The 15,165-nt window shown below is 44.3% G+C and overlaps 1 long non-coding RNA gene across 2 annotated transcripts in view; it reads left to right on the top strand.

Moving 5' to 3' along the window:
* The window catches only part of LOC122233146, a 48,752-nt gene that overhangs the window by 31,371 nt on the left and 2,216 nt on the right, over nucleotides 1–15,165 (top strand). Inside the window, exons 4-5 of one of the 2 annotated variants that reach the window (XR_006210626.1) lie at nucleotides 9,768–9,871; nucleotides 11,201–11,418. This is a non-coding gene — a long non-coding RNA (uncharacterized LOC122233146). Of the gene's footprint in view, nucleotides 1–9,767; nucleotides 9,872–11,200; nucleotides 11,419–15,165 lie in introns of those variants that run through there. The other variant, XR_006210625.1, reaches the window with a different exon arrangement.

Below are 15,165 nucleotides of genomic sequence, written 5' to 3' on the forward strand. Positions count from 1 at the left end.
TGAGAGATTTTAAGAAGTGTTACACAGTGATTACATGTGACAATGAATTTTCAGAAACAGGGAAGGCAAAGGAAATTCACATTTATAAGCTAATGATTATTAACTGCTTCCTAAGTAATTTACATAGATTGTTCCATTAACATGAACAAGAACCTTGAAGAATCTGGTACCAAAATCATCATCACTGAATAGATGAGGGCACTGAGACCCAGAGATTTTAAGTAACTGGTGGCAAATGGCAGACACAGGATATGAAATTTTGGTAATTTAGTGCCAGTGGATAAGCACTTTAACTGCCGGGGGCATCAGAATCACCTGAAGGGCTGGATAAAACATGAATTGCTGGGCCTCATTCCAGAGTTTCTGACTCAATGGGTTTGGGGTAGGGCCTGAGAATTTGATTAGATTTGGGGTGGGACTGAGAATTTGATTTCTTTAAAAAAATTTTTTTTAAATATTTTATTTATTTTTGATAGAGAGAGACAGAGCACAAGTGGGGAAGGGGCAGAGGGAGAAGGAGACACAGAAGAAGCAGGCTTCAGGCTCCGAGCCGTCGGCACAGAGCCTGACGTGGGGCTCGAACTCACAAACCACGAGATCATGACCTGAGCCGAAGTCGGACGCTCAACTGACTGAGCCACCCAGGTGCCCCGAGAATTTGATTTCTAACAAGGTGCTTCTTTGATTTCTGTCTCAGGTGATACAGATGCTGCTGGACTGGGGGCCACACTGTGAGAACTCTGCGGTGCACAGAATTCTCCTGGTATTTCCCATTTCACCAATGGCCAAATCTGGGCCTTCTGAGCCTGTTTGCACAGCTTAGCTGGCCACCCATGTGCACTAGATTCTTGATTTATGTCATGTAGACGTACGTTATGCTAATGGACAAAGTGGCTGAGTGGCCTTACTCCCTCAGAAACCAAGTGAGAGATGTTGCTCTGTGCTCTATGGCCTTGCAGGTGCCCGAGTTCTTAGAGCTGTAGCTTCTCAGGCCCTTCCCCAGAGCCAGCCATCAGAGGGAGGGCCATTTGTCTCAGGAAGGCACAGAGAACAGATTCACAGGCTACCTCTTCACTCCCATCAGTCTTTCCTTTTAAGCTGCTCACACTTGCGGTTTTGTGAAATAATCTATGAATGGGGAGATCAGGCTCAGTCTGCAAAAAGAGAAAGCACAGACTGAGGAGACTTAAATTTAATTAAAGTTAATTAAATTTATGTTTTTGAAAAGAAGGAAATGACTTCTAGAAGAATAGATGCATTTAAGAAAATAAGGGTTGAGCCAAAAGCAGGGGTAATAGGAACAAGAAAGTGAAAACCAAGGGCATATGGTTATCTAATTGTTCTGCAACTCTATTTTTGAAAAGACTGTGCTTTTTCCACTGAACTACCTTTATATCGTTGTCAAAAACTACCTTTATGTCTTTGTCCAAATGTAGAACTGCCAAAACAATGTTGAAAAAGAGTAACATCACAATTTCAAAACTTAGTACAAATCTACAGCAAACAAGATGGTGCAGTACTATTGTAAAGATAGACATCTATGCAGTGGAACAGAATTTGAGAGTCCAGAAAGAAGCCTTCACTTTTATGATCAATCGGTTTTCTGCAGTGGTGCCAAGACCATTCAATGGGGGAAAAACAGGGTCTTCAACAAATGGCATTGGGACAACAGGATATTCACATGCGAAAGAATGAAGTTGGACCCCTGCCTCAATGCCATATACAAAAACTAACTCAAAATGAATCAACGACCCAAACATAAGAGTTGAGACTAGAAGACTCTGAGAAGAAAACAACAGGGGAAGTCTTCATGCCCTTGGATGAGGTCATGGGCTATCTCTCCACTGATTTAGGTCTTGCTTAATTTCCTTGGCAGTGCTCTATAGTTTGCAGTACAGGCCTTCACCTCTTTTGCCAGATTTGTATAGCTATGCATTTTGTACCTTTTGGCTGTTATAAATGACAGTGTTTTTAAATTTCAAGTACCAACTTTTTATTGCTGGTGTATAGAAATAAAATTGATTTTTGTGTGTTGATCTGATATCCTGCAACCTTGCTGATCACACTTCTTGGTTCTAGTAGCTTTAGAGAAGATTCCATCAGAATTTCTCTATAGACAATCATGATGGCATCTGTGCATAAAGGCAATTTTACTTCTTTTCCAATCTGGGTGCCTTTCATTTCTTTTTGTAGCTTAAGGAACTAATGAGAACCTCTGGTACCTCACAGAGGAGCAGTGAGACATGCTCACTTTGTTCCTGATCCTTTGAGGAGAGGGACCAGTTTTGACCATTAAGGAAGATGTTAGCAGTGGGTCCTGTGGCTGCCCTTTGACAGATAGAAGAGCCCTCCTTCTATTCCCCTTCTATTCTTAATATGCTAAGACTTTCAATGAGGAATGGTTCTTGGATGTTGTCGGTATCTACTGATACAGAAAATACAGCGATCATGCATGGGAGAGTCCAAACTCAGCAGTCGCCTCTGCTTTTTCTCAGAAAGAAGGAGAAGAGAAGAAAGAGCCCCGCCCAGTGAAAGAAGGCTGTCTTGGGCAACTGAGCTTGCCCCTTTTCTGCTCTGCACCTCACTCCTTGACTGATATTCCTAGATATCAGTCTGATATTCAGACCCTTCCCTGTGGACTCCAAAGCCAATGCTCTTTCCTCTACACCAAACTGTTTAAAGACTTTGATTTTGGAACTCTGCCTGGCCAAGGCCCTGAAAATGGATAAAACCTCAGATTCCTCAATAATATAACAGTACCAACCATTTACTGAGCCCTTTTGGAATATCAAGAACCAGGGCTGGGACTAGGGTGAAGTGGGTGAATCCTCCGTGGGTGCAGAATTTAAAGAGATACCTACAGGACTACAGATGCCTCACCTGCCTCACCTTCATCCAGGCCCTGCAAGGAACAGTGCTATATAGTCTGTTTGCATCTACTCCCTACATCCTCAAACAACCCTGCAGTGGTAAGTGCTAGTATTCTTAGTTTACAGACGAGGAAACAGGATCAGAGAGGTGAAGTTACTTAACCAAGTAATAAGCTGGCATGTGAGACAAAGGCTGTTCATGCTCCGTCTGTGTGCTTAATCAGTGGTTCCCAACTCTAGTGGGCCGGAACTACCTGGAAGGTTGGTTAAAACACTGATGGCTGGGCGCCATCCTACAATAACTGATTCAGTAGGTCTGCTGTGTGGGTAGGAGAGTTTGCATTTCTCACAAGTTCCCAGGTGGCGCTAATGCTGCTGGTCTAAGGACCACACTTCGAGAACCACTGCACTATATGTCATACTTTTTTTTCTCTGTAACCTTTGTTCATCAGATCCCAGGGGGCACAAAGATTCTAAGAGTAAAAAAAGAGAAGTCTGAGAAAACACTGCCAGATCCTTCTAGTTTGTGAAAGGAAAGAAAGCATCAATTTCTCAGGACAGGACCAAGAGTTTCTATGTCATCCATGAGTGTGTTGGAGCCCCAACCCCATTCCAGAAGGCCTCACACAAAATCAGCGAGCAGTTATGACTTGAATCGTAGGGTGAACTGACTGGTCGTGATGGGGCCTCTGTAGAGACTTATTCATCCTGAAAGAATGCCTGACATTTATTCTGAAAGGCGTCTTTCTATAGACCCTCAATCCTTGTAGCACAAAATGGCACTTTTTTCTAAATATATTTCAAATGTTTTCTAATTTATTCTTAGACATCTATATCAAGGGGACATGGTACATCACTTTTTCAAGTCTTTGAGTAAGAGCCATTGCAAAATAATAAGGGGAAGGGGGAATCGACACAGAGCTATTCACCATGTTATTAAAAAAAAAAAAGTAAACTTAAACCAGTTTTGGCAAAATCTCCAAACTCTGACCATGTGACAACATTCCAGAGTTGACCCTCGTGTCTGAGGAGTTAAATTTTTCTTTAAGCTCCCAAATCTTTGGACCCTAAAACCCTCTTCCAGCTGCATTTGGCCCAAAAGTGCAATAAGGAAAAAGCTGATTTTATTCATTTACTTGAATTTTATGGTGAATTTTATGGCCATGCCTGAGACCAAGCACTTCAGAATCTCTGGGAGTGTGATTAGGCATGAGTGTTTTTGAAACCCTACAGGTGAGACTAGGGGCAGCCAGGACCAAGAAAGCCCGGCTTCAGGGAGAGCGAATTCTTAGTACATCCCTACAGCCTTCTTCTGATTTTATACATTCTGTACATATGGACAAGGTCCCTTCCCAAAGCGTGGTACCAATTTACACCATCATGGTGAATATAGGCATAAACTCCACCTTGGTGCCTTTGCCTGCATTGCTTGCTTGCTGCAATCTCCCTCCCGATTTGATTCATGTAGAACCTTGCTGTGATTGACTAGAGATGAACACAGATTCTTTTCTGTCTCTCCCATTGAGCAACAGAGTCTAATTCCCTGCCCTTGAACCTGGACTGGACTTAGTGACGTTTTGACCAATAGTTTGTGATGGAAGAGATGTTCTGAAACTTCTGAGCTAAGTTGCTAGAAGTCTTGCAGCTTTTGGCTAGTTATCTCTGAAGGCTTGCTCTGGGAGATGCCACCTGCCAACATGAGTCAGCCAACCACTCCAGGGACACTGCCACACTAGAGAAGCCTAATGCAGGAGCAGTGGTCAACACAAGCAGCTGAGCCCATTCTACCAGCCTCCCCAGGCATCAGACATATGAAGGAACCCTTGGATTCTCTAGACTCATTTTCCAGCCAAATACCACTGAGTGCCCTGAGAGGCCATGAAAAGCAAAAGCATTTCTCAGCTGAGCCCTGCCAAAATTCTTGACCCATAAAATCGTGATCGTGAAATACAATAAAATGGTTTTTGTTTGAAGCTGCTAAATTTTAGGATATATTGTTGCACAGCAATAGATAACTGGGATAGGTGCCCTTATGTTTCCTTTTTAAAAATTTTTTTAATGTTTATTTTTTATTTTCGAGAGAGAGAGTGTGTGTGCACACACATGCACGGGAGGAGCAGAGAGAAAGACAGAGAATCTGAAGCAGGCTCCAGGCTCTAAGCTGTCAGCACAGAACCCAACGCAGGTCTCAAACCCATGAGCTGTGAGATCATGACCTAAGCCAAAGTCAAGTGCTTAACTGACTAAGCTACCCAGGCGCCCCTGGGTTTCCTTTTTCTTTTTTTTTTTTTTTAATGGTGTTAAGAACTATGTTCTTTTGATTTCCAGTTTGTATTTTCCTGGGTATTTGGATTTGGATTTGTGATTTGTCTTCACCTTTGCACACTAGCCTTGTCTTGTCCCTAGGTAGGACTTTGACTCCAGATTCACACTTCCATAGCAGGTCTGGGACCCTGCATGCCCAACTTTGCACTCACGTTGCTGTGAAATGTGTTCCTGCCAAGGAGATTTATACACGAATAACCTTGAACTCCTTTCAATTTTTCCATTATTCTAAGTGTTCTGGATGGTAGAGGGAGAAAATGAGATTTGTTTTCTAAACCCAACACTCATATCCAGCTGATCAGGTCATACTGAGTGCTACAGATGAAATAAAAATGTAGAGAGATATGAAGCATCATTTCAATGCTCCTTGATAAGAAGCCCCCTGTCAGTGGATCCATAACCACCCAAAAACACAGAAATTGGAGAACTTTTAAACCCTGAATGCTTTCTATAGTAGTATAATTTGGGTTTTTTGTGTCTTGAACAAAACTGCCTTTTGCATATGTTATATATTTATTTCATAAAAAGTTAAAGCATTCTAAAAACACGTAATAATTTGGGCAATAAGATGGACAATTTCCCATCTTAATTACCCCTAACCTCTACTAATGTTTCTTCCTACTTAAAACATGAACAGTGTCTATTATTCCCTTCCCTGCTTTTTTAGGGATTAAACTTTTTTTTTAAAGTAGAGATACAATAATATTAGAGAAATTTGAAAACAAGGTAAAAATTTATATGCCTACCACTTTGACATAGTGACAACTATATTTTTATGTTCCTTTCCTGTTTTTACACATCATGTGTGTGCAAATTTTGTTCCAGACTTTCCTCACCCAATACTTTATCATAAGTATTTTCTGTGATCCTTCATAAACTCCATACCCATCATTTTTAATGGTTATAGAATATTTCTTCAAGGTTTATACCATAATTTACTTTACCAGCCTCTCTTTCCTTTTTTTGAATATTTGGGCTGCCTCCAGTTTTTCACTAAAGCAACTCTTTGATGAATATTTTTCTGCATATGGCTTTTTCCATATTTCAGGGTATTTTCTTAGGCCAGCTTCCCAGAAGGGGATTACTGAGTCAAAGTGTATGAACATTTTTATGGCTTCAAAGTATCTTTTGAAGAAGGTAGGTGTTCCATTTCATGAGGTACACAAACATAAAAAAAGGAAATTCAGCTTCAAAAAAATCCCTTGTAACACATGTACATAAAAACTTGGGCTAGAAGCTGCTCTGATAATTTTCTAAGTCGTTAAAGGTTGCCCTTTTAAATTAAAAAAAAATTAAAAAGTTACTTTTTGTTTTATTTGCTTTTGATGAGAGTCTTTTCTGAGATGTTTTACACTGCTGAGCTTTTCTAAAAAGAACCCACAAAGCACAGTTTAACCTTTTTCTTGATGACTCATGTGATCAGTATAGCCATCAGCCATTTTCTCTGGGCTTAATCCCCGAGTACTTCCAGGAATTTCTGCAGCGGAGAGGCCACTGGCTCCTTCACAAAACAGCCACGGATTAGGGGCCCCTGTGGAGGTCTGCCCCTGAGTCTCGTTTCACGGCTCTGCCTCCCAGTGGTGGGCTTCCCTTAGCATGCTGCTGCCTCCTCAGGCGCTGAAGATGCCGGCACCAGCTCTGATCCTTCCTCTTTACTCTCAGACCACAGGCAGCTCTTGTAACTGGGGGGCCCATGCACTGAGCAAGCAGCGAGGTTCCCCCCCCCCCCCGCCCCCGAGGGCAACAGTCCGCCTTGGCGAACACTATTTGTGAAGTGCAAATGTGGAGGTGGTGAAAAATGCGTGCTGGGATTTCCCTGGACTCGCCTTGCTACAGGAACTTGCTTCGCTCACGGAAGCCCCCAACTCTTCTGCAACTTCTCCTCTGAAGGTGAAAATCTCTCAGCTGTCTTTCCGTGTGTCACCTGGATAGCCAGGTGGGTGGCCGGAGTTTTGACTAAAGCCCTGGGGCCATACTGAGGCAGTGGAGTGAAGGGGGGATGTGAGGCCAGAAGACCCAAGTTCAAATTTCATCTCTGCCCTTTCTTAACCTGCTGGCCTTGAGAAAGTTAGCTGTTTGACCTCCAGTCTTCTCCTTTGTGAAATGAGGGTAACAAGATGGACCACTCAGGCCAGCACAAGACATTGTTTTATTTTATCTGTAGTTTGGTGGGAAACCCTGCAATCTCACAGGTCATTCTTTTTTTTTTATTAATATGAAATTTACCGTCAAATTGGTTTCCATACAACACCGAGTGCTCATCCCGACAGGTGCCCTCCTCAACAGGAGCCCCGGAAGGGTTGGGCTCCCCAGGGCCTGGAGCAGTGTGGGGAGGCATGGAGGGGGCAATCAGACCTTGGTGGCACCAGGGTCCTGCAGCGAGAGTGTGTGGTGTTTTCCACAGGGCTCTACATGTAAGAACACGGAGTCACTAACTCCAGGAAGTGGGAAAAGCATAAGCCAAGATAGGAAGGGACTGTCCACGGAGAGACAGGCAGAGTCCACTTTTCAGCCATTTAATGGTGAAAATGGTGTCTTTTCAGCCATTTAAAGTAATATGTTGAGGGGCACCTGGGTGGCTCAGTTGGTTAAGCATCGGACTCTTGGTTTCGGCTCAGGTCATGATCTGGCAGTACGTGAGATTGAGCCCCACTTTGGGCTCTGCGCTGACAGCACAGCCTGCTTGGATTCTCTCTCTCCCTCTCTCTCTGCCCCTCCCCACCTCTCTCTCTCTCTCAAAATAAATAAATAAAAACATTAAAAAAAATTTTAAAGCAATATGTTGATATGACAGTAGTTAAGAATGTGGTAAGAATAGGGGTGCCTGGGGTGGCTCAGTCGGTTGAGCGTCTGACTTCGGCTCAGGTTATGATCTCGCGGTCTGTGGGTTCAAGCCCTGTGTCGGGCTCTGTGCTGACAGCTCAGAGCCTGGAGCCTGTTTCAGATTCTGTGTCTCCCTCTCTCTGCCCCTTCCCCACTCATGCTTTGTCTCTCTCTGTCTCTCAAAAATGAATAAACGTTAAAAAAAATTTTTTTTAAAGAATGTGGTAAGAATAAGTAGGAGTAAGAATAAGAGGAAGCAGTCAGAGAAAGGGATCCAATTACTTAGGTTGTAATCCATGTTAGTGGTCAGGAGGGGTCAAAGTGTGGCTGGTGGTCCCACCAACCAGTGTCACAGGTTCTACCCCTTAAGCCTAGCCCTGCCCTTGGCCTTGTGGGTGACATCTATTCTTGTATTTCTTCCCACATATTAGAACCAGTCCTGCTTGCACAGAGTGGGCAGGGAAGGTGTTTTTTTGTTTTTGTTTTTTTTAATGTTTATTTTTGAGAGAGAGAGACAGAATGTGAGCAGGGGAAGAGCAGAGAGAGAGAGAGAGAGAGAGAGAGAGAGAGAGAGAGAGAATCTGAAGCAGGCTCCAGTCTCTGAGCTGTCAGCACAGAGCCTGACACGGGGCTCAAACTCGCGAACCATGAGATCCTGACCTGAGCTGAAGTCAGACACTCAAGTGACTGAGCCACCCAGGTGCCCCAGGAAGTTTGGAATCAAAGAACCAGGCTGCCCATCTGATGTAGGTGCCAGGCTGTGGTTCAGGAAGGTGAAAAATACTCCCTTAAGCCCTCTCAGCTTCAGAGTCCTCAGCCCCACTCCGCTCCCACTGTGGCTGGTTTCCATTGTCCACTGTGATATAAAACCTTTGAATGGCTAGTATCCATCTGTTCCCCACTGCCCCCTACCCCCCACCCCCCATGGGGATATGTAGGACACATGGGCTTCCAGCCTCAGAGCAGGGCCCTGTGAAAACCCCAGGCCTCAGCAATGGACAATTGTTTGTCTCTCTTTGGGCATCTGGTTTTGGGAGAAGGAGCAAGACTGGTTTAGCTCATCAGAAGTCACTGGGTCTTTCACTTGAGCCCTGAGATTTTGTAAGTCAAGTAGTGAGGGTGAGAGCAGATGACTAATGCTTGCAGAGCGATTCACTCCGTATTTCCACTCACGGGTGCTGATTACGAATTTTGAGGGGCACCTGGGTGGCTCAGTCAATTCTGCGTCCAACTCTTGATTTCAGCTCAGGTCATGATCTCACAGTGGAGATCTCTCTAAATAAATAAATAAATAAACAAACAAATAAACAAACAAACAAACAAACATAAAAAAAAAGAATTTTGAAATGATCACACCCTAATATGGGTGGTGGCTCATTCATGGGTCATAAAATCTATTTAATAGTTTTTGATCAATCTGTCTTTTTTTTTTTTTTAATCCAGTGCAACAGAACAGAGTAGAAAGTACCTAAGCTCATGACATGTAGTAAGGGCAAATGAAACTTTTGCTTCAGAAATGTGTGTTTATGGGATTGGGAGACCAAGGGCCCTGTTCCAAAAAATTTGAAAGCCGCAATCTGCTAGCATTTCTTCGTGGGGCGCAGTTGGCATTGTTGCTGGGATATTTCTTTGTTGTATAGACTGCCTCTTGCACTGCAGAATTTAGCAGCCCCGGCCCCTGCCTGCCAGATGCTGGGAACATCCCCATTCATTGTGACAAAAGAAACTTCCCTGCCTGTACATTTCCAGCCACCTTCCTAGGGTTGCCACTGACCAGACCCTGAACTATAGGACTGAGGAAAGAGGAAGCCGCAACCCATCGTTGATCCAACACCTCCCCTGCTGCATTGCAGGTAAGCCCAGCAGAGCCAGGGCAGGGGTCTCGTGGCACATCAGGGGGGAGAGGACATGTTTTTCATGTTCTGGCCACTCACAGAAGCAAGGTGTGGCCCTGCCACATGGGGACATCAGTCCTTAATCGGTGATAAAGCTCCTATCACTCTGGGGGCACCTGGGTGGCTCAGTCAGTTAAGCAACCTATTCTTGGTTTGGGCTCAGGTCATGATCTCACTGTGAGTTCAAGCCCTGAGTCAGGCTTGGAGCTGGCAGCGGAGCTTGCTTGGGATCCTCTTTCCCCCTCTCTCTGCCCCTCCCCTGCATGCACTCTCTCTCTCTTCCCTCCCCCAAGATACATACATACATACATACATACATACATACATACATACATACTTAAAAAAAGAGAAAGCGCCTGTCACTTTGGACAGGTTTCATGTCCTGCCCTCTCTAGCTTATCACAAGGACACATTTATCAATTCTCTTCCTCCTTGAGACAAAAATAGCTGTTAACTTTAATTCTTCTGTACCTGCTATCTTTTTATAGATATTAGGGACATGAAAGGTATTATCTGATGTTTTGATGAGGGGTTTGGGGTAAGATGGAAGGCAGGCAGTCCATAGGTGTGGGGTTTGCCTAAATCCTCTTTGATAGACCTCCCCTCTCTAGCCAAACGGTATCCAAGGGATCCTCTTGCTATCTTATTTCTCTAAATCTCCAAATTGGATTGGCCTTGGAATCAGGTGCAATGTCCCTTCTAGTTTTGAGCTGCTTTGTCTCCAAAATCTTGGATTCTAAAGGCCTTAACTCAACAGAACATATGATCTCTTGCTCTTTCAAAGGCGTGGTGAATGGGAAAGTCTATCCAAGAGAGAGCTTGGCAGTATGTCAGAGCTAGAAATTGTAAATGATCATGGTGGGGGGTTATATTTCAACTGGAAAGTGTCCTAATACCCAAAATGCCAAGCTAAAGTTGAGGAACCAGGTGCTGTGAGAAATAGAGATGTTGAAACTTCAGGCTGATAGCAATGAAACTTCAGTGTACAGAAGATGGAACAGAGGAGCTTCGTAAAATTCCAGTTCCCAGGTTCCACCTGCAGACATTCTGATTTGGTAGGTATTGGGCAGAGACTCAGAATCTGCATTTTTAACATTCTTCCCCACAAAATAATTCTGATGCACATCACAGGTTAAAAACCACTGGTCTGGACCATGGTTCACTAATGCAGAAAGGCAGAGTGAAATGCTCTACGACAGCAAAGCAGGCAGAGACTTTGGGGCATATTATGAGAATGAAACCTTCATTTCTTACTATCTTTCTGATCTGTAGTGGTCTTATTTCCAGGTGTATGGGGGAATTTGGCAGAAGCTCCACAAGGCAGAGAAAAGATCTGGACAGGTGTTTGAACACTTGGCTCTGGCTTCGCCCTGGATTAGAGTTACAGCCCCGGGCAAACCCCTTCCTCCTCCTGGACAGGAGTGGAGGCCGGCCTGACATTCTCTGAGCACTCTTCTAGAGCTGATATTCTATGACTATAAGTATGGTCTTTTTATTTTTATTGAACAGACAAAGGCACTAAATAATAATAAAATAGAAAACTGCTTAGTGACTGCTATGTGCCCGAGCCCTTTAATTTGATGCATTCAACCACTCTGTATTACTATAACTACCTTTCAATTCATGACACATGAGCACAGAAACATTAAGTAACTTTCCTAAGGTCACACGGCCAGTAAGAGACAATCCATGAATTTAAACCCATACAGTCTGATTTTGGATACTCTCTGATGCTCATATGTCAGATGTTGGATGGAATCCTTCTGCTCCTTAAAAATGATCTTTGCTTCCCCCATTCTGTGCCTTTTGAAAGCCCAAAGTCATCTTCAGTATCTAAGCAAATTCTCAGAAAGCTAAAGTTCTTATGTTTACCTCTGATGCTGAGTTCCGTTCCTAAATTCCAGTCATGTCTCGTCAAAGCATCCCGTGTGTGGAGCCTTTGTCCTGTTCTGTTGACCAAGGTATGGAATTCACCTCTCAGCTGGTGTCCACAGAACCCCATTTTCACGAGGCATTTTTGTATTTGGTAAACTTGATTGAAGGCTTCTGTTGTTGCTTCAGGAAGGGGACTTGCAGGAGGAATGAATGTCCATGCTGGAACATAAATGGCTACAAACTGTATGTTAGATTTATAGTTTCTCAAATGGCCTGGGCCACGCCACGCCTGCTAGGAATGTTTCACTGGCTGCTTCATCTACAGACTTTCTGGCCTCTGTCTTGATGGTGCTTATAAGCTCTTACTCTCCGTCTTAGCCTGGGTTGCAAGAAGCAGAGCCTGAGGCAAAGACTTCTATGTTACTTTCTTCCAGAGTACAATCCCAGCAATGAGGGAAGGGGGAATGAGGCAAAGAACAAGGAAGATAGGTAAGAGGCATCAAATGGACAGGATTTCTCCTCCTTTGGGATTTTCTTTTAAGAAACTGATTTTTAGGAAGGTTCATCTAAGAGAGGAAGGGAGAAATATCCATTCACTGATTTCTGTCTCCCGTTGTTCAAAAGTTTGCCACATATTATTTCCTCCGCATTTCCAAGTTGCTTATGTGTGGGCACTAAGTGAATCCTGCAGCACCTCATGCTTCAGGATGGATGGAGAAGTCCGAAAGCAGGAGGGTGGAACCCAGTGTGGGTGTAAGTTAAGGCTGCCAGGTTGTGCCCATGGTTGGCTGGAACCCATACAGAGGTGATCGCTGCAGCAATGGCCGTGGCTCGAACAAATGGTCACCTGGAGGTGAAATGGTGCATTAGAGATACCTAATCCAGTCCACCCCTGTGCCACTTAGGTTTGCACATGCCCTCCCAATAGATCCAGCTCCAGTACTAGGATATGGGGCCTCTGATGCTGTGAGAACAGGATGTTCTCACGCACAAGTCCAACCAGTCAGAGAATCCCTTTCAAGATCAAAGTCAACTGAAATCTCTGGTAAGATTTTAGGCAGGAGAATTAGTGAAAAATGCTTCATACAGTCTCCCAGCTGTAGCCAGTGCCATTTCCCTCCTCTGTTGCCCATTCTAGATTTCCTTTATTTCCGATCCACACTTTGGATGGTCTGAGTTGCTCACCTAGTGAGGTGACCTGGACGTTTATCCTTTAAGAGTCTGATCTGTTAGTTGCCTTGATAGTTTCATTCACCATCAGTGTGGAATATAGAGGTACCAAGAAATCCCCCATGAAATTACCTGAGTTCCTCTCTACCTTCATAAGGTAGTTGCTGTCACACTTCTCATGGAAATCAGGGTCCTTATTTCCACTAATGCAGCCACTCTTTGTCCACTGGCTCTCTGGCATGAGCAACTTAAGGTGACCAAGTGGTCTCAGCTTCAAGTTTGGTGACCTTACTGTAGCCTCTGGAAGAACTTTTTCTCTGGAAACCGCACCCCCAGTCTAGAAGAGCCTACAGTTTCAGTGGACCACTGGGAGAGAAGATAAAAGGGCTCAATCTGACTATCCTTTGGCTTCTAGATCCAAGTAGTCTAGTTCTGGAGGACACAGCACCATATACAGACTGTGGGTTTCACACTCTGGAGGAGAGTGCCACAACCTTGCACTGTGTTGTCCCTAAGCTGGCGCCTTAGCTGAGCCTTCAACAGGCCCTTCCACCACTGTATTAAGCTAGCTTCTTCTGAGTGAAGTGGTACATGCTAAAACCAGTGAATCCTTTGGTCATTCACCCATTGTTGCACCTCTTTTGCAATAAAATGTGTCCCGTATCTGAGGTAATGTTGTATGGGCCACCATATTGATAAATGAAGCATCCTTGGTGCTGCCAAAGGTACTTGGTCAGGGAAAGCAAACCTGTATCCAGATAGGTGTTGATGCTCGTAAAAGCAAACCTCTCAGGAAAGGATCTGAAGAAACTGGCTTGTCACTAAGTGGCTGGCTGCTGTCTTTGAGAAATAGTGCCATATTAAGCGGTCACGGTCAATTTCTGTAGCTGGCAGGTTGGGCATGCCACAGTGTGCGTAGCTAGATCTGCTTTAGAGGGATGGGGCCCATGTTGTTGGGCCTTTGTTTAGCACTTACCCCTGCCATCATTGTCACTCCACCATGTCAGCCCTGGGGTAGCCAAGGAGAGAGCCTGGCTCATCCACAGAATGAGTCACTCTGTCCACCTGGTTGTTGACTGTCTCCTCTGTGGTGGACATTCTCTGGTGAGCATTGTGAAATACAAAGACCAACGCATTTTGTGCCCACTCCCGTAGGTCAATACGTGATACACCTCCCTAGATCTCCTGGTCCCCGATAGTCCAATCTTATCTTTCAGGCCCCTGGCCAACATCCAAGACATTTTCACACTGCTCAGGCATCTCTGTATATGCGTAACTCAGACCACTTCTCCCTTCGTCATAGTGGTCAACCAAGTCTACCACTCACAGTTCTTTTTTTAATTTTTTTAATGTTTTATTTATTTTTGGGAGAGAGAGAGACAGAGCATGAGCAGAGGAGGGGCAGAGAGAGAGGGAGACACAGAATCCAAAGCAGGCTCCAGGCCCTGAGCTGTCAGCACAGAGCCCGACACGGGGCTCAAACCCACAAACTGTGAGATCATGACCTGAGCCGAAGTCGAACCCTTAACCACTGAGCCAGCCAGGTGTCCCATCATAGTTCTACCCCCCTGGAAGAAATTCTTTTCGTGATTATCCTTTGGGGCCATCCTTGAAATGGCTGCAATACAGAGAGACTCCATTTTCAACTAGTGCCAACACATCATACTGAGTCATCTGTATGCAGCATAAGTTCTTTCCTTCTCTGTTTATGGGTCGTAGGAAACCACCCATAAAGCCATAGGTGTGCATTGAAGGAGTTTTAGTGCAAAGTGGTAGGTGACATGGGGATCTGGGCTACCTGTTCACATATTTACCTGTGCCTTCTAGATCTGTTTAGGCCTCAACTATGTAATTGGAATAGATATACTTAGCTTCTGACAGAACACTTGTATTAAGCTATTTGACTTACGGAGATGGATGAGAAAGGTCAAGTGGAAGTCCTTAAAACCACCTCCCTTCTCCATCTTCAAGAGTAAGTAAGAAGCAATACCACCTCCCAGGAAGTATTGCAGGGATTAGACCCACTATTAAGGCTTAAATGGTACAGGGCTGGTGAGTCCCATTCTGTTTCTGCTAATTCACTTTCATGGCCCTTGCAAAAGCCAAACAGATTATGGTGGATAATAGTGGATTGCCATAAACTCGGCCAGATGGTAGCCTCGATCGCAGCTGCTATTCCAGATGTGGTATCTTTACTGGAATATATC

This window comes from Panthera tigris, chromosome D4 (assembly GCF_018350195.1).
Source record: "Panthera tigris isolate Pti1 chromosome D4, P.tigris_Pti1_mat1.1, whole genome shotgun sequence".
Classification (NCBI taxonomy): Eukaryota; Metazoa; Chordata; class Mammalia; order Carnivora; family Felidae; genus Panthera; species Panthera tigris.